Source organism: Egretta garzetta, unplaced genomic scaffold (genome assembly GCF_000687185.1).
Source record: "Egretta garzetta isolate BGI_Z169 unplaced genomic scaffold, ASM68718v1 scaffold904, whole genome shotgun sequence".
Lineage (NCBI taxonomy): Eukaryota > Metazoa > Chordata > Aves > Pelecaniformes > Ardeidae > Egretta > Egretta garzetta.
This window is the reverse complement of record NW_009259525.1, coordinates 44,748-46,653: the sequence shown is the minus strand read 5'-3', so window position 1 is coordinate 46,653 and position 1,906 is coordinate 44,748.

The following is a 1,906-nucleotide window of genomic DNA, read 5'->3' as shown; positions in this document are numbered from 1 at the left end:
GCAGGGGGGTTGGACTGGATGATCTCCCGAGGTCCCTTCCAACCCTTGCCATTCTGGGATTCTGGGATTCTGTGAAGGTGGCCAACTGGCAATTTCCCATCCGAAAACCCTCCGGCATGCTGCCCATCCTGGGCCGAGCCGACCGGCAGCTCCCTCCCTGCCGCTGGGATGGGAGATGCGTTTGACCGTGCACCGGCTCTCTGTTCCTCGCTGCGGCTCGCAGAGCTCAGCGGGACGCGCACGCTTGCGAAGGGGCGAGAAAGGGCAGGACCGGGAGGGAAATGGCCCCGGGGCAGCAGGCTGAGCGCGATCCGGGGAAATAAAGCAGCCCTTCTGTACGGCAGGACCCACGCCGCAGGCACGGGGCTGTGCAGCCCTCTCCCGCCCGGTGGGGACACGTGTGGGAATGGAGGGGCTACTGTGGCTTCGCAGAGGAAGGAGGGAGGTGAAGTGATTTGCCCAAGGAGATGCTGGAAGTCCGTGGCAGGGCTGGCACATGGACGCAGCTATGCCGGTGCTCTGCTTCGATTTTCAATCCCTCCTCCTCATACGCTTGCTCCCGCATCCCTGCAAGCCCCTGCCCTTCTAATGCAAGCAAAGTCACGGCGAGTAGAGGTGCGTGGGCTGGGACCGCTCGGCTTCCACCGGGGCACAGCCAGGCTGCGGGGCTCGCGGCACGCGCGCGAGAAAAGCCCAAAGACCCCTGGGAGCAATAGGAATAGTCACTCTGGAACCTGCCGGCCCGTTCCTGCCTTCCAAAGTGCAAGGGTTGATTTTTCCATGAAATTTGACCAATCTTTGTCACGAAACCTGCAGGCAAAGAACTTTCCCTGCAGCTTCTCCCTCGCTGTCAGAATTGGCTGAAATGGGGCAATGTACTCAGAAATGGTATTGAAGAAGACAGAGGACTTGATTGCAGACATCTCATTTCCTTAGGAAATCGGGCTAAAAATAGGACAGGAACATAACGGAGGCTTCTTTTTCTTGAACCCGCCCCCCCCTTCCCCAGCTGGGCGTCAGCTTTTGTCCCGAAAGCTGAGGGTTGTTGCTCTTGCTGTCGTCTCCTGGGCTCCAGATGTAGTCGAGCCACGGACGTGTCTCTCGTCAGCTTTGGCGACGCGGTGTGGGGACACGGTTGTCGCGAGTGGCCGATGCGTAGGAAAACGCGCGTGGGGAAGCGCATGCCAGCTTGCAGCGGCAAGGTGAATTCCTGGGTGAGATCTGCTCCGGGACCATCCCTGCTTCATCCAGGGCCCCTTTCTGCAGCCAGAGCTTTGCCCCGGCAGCACGGACGGCTACGGCTCCCCCGCTGGGGCAGCAGGGCTTTAGGGAACCCGTCTCCTCGCTCAAGCCGAGACAGCCGCTTGGGCGCTGGTTGTGTGCTAATGTCTTCTGCAGGCACCAGTGGGTTTGCTTTCGACACACGATACGGTCTATAAAATACCGGGCGGGTTTCACCTTACCTTGAGCGCCGTCCAAGGCGCTGCGCGTGCTCTCTGCTCTGTTGCAAGCAAAGTCATAGAATCATAGAATCATAGAATCATAGAATGTTTTGAGTGGGAAGGGACCCCTAGAGGTCATCTAGTCCAACCCCCCCGCAGGAGCAGGGACACCTTGAACCAGATCAGGCTGCTCACAGCCCCGTCCAACCTGGCCTTGAATGCTTCCAGGGATGGGGCCTCCACCACCTCTCTGGGCAACCTGTTCCAGTGTTTCACCACCCTCACTGTAAAGAACTTCTTCCTTATATCTAGTCTAAACCTACCCTGGTTTAGTTTAAAACCATTACCCCTTGTCTTGTCACTGCTGGCCCTACTAAAAAGATTTTCCCCACCTTTCCTATAGGCCCCCTTTAGGTACTGAAAGGCCGCAATCAGGTCTCCCCGCAGCCTTCTCTTCTCCAGGC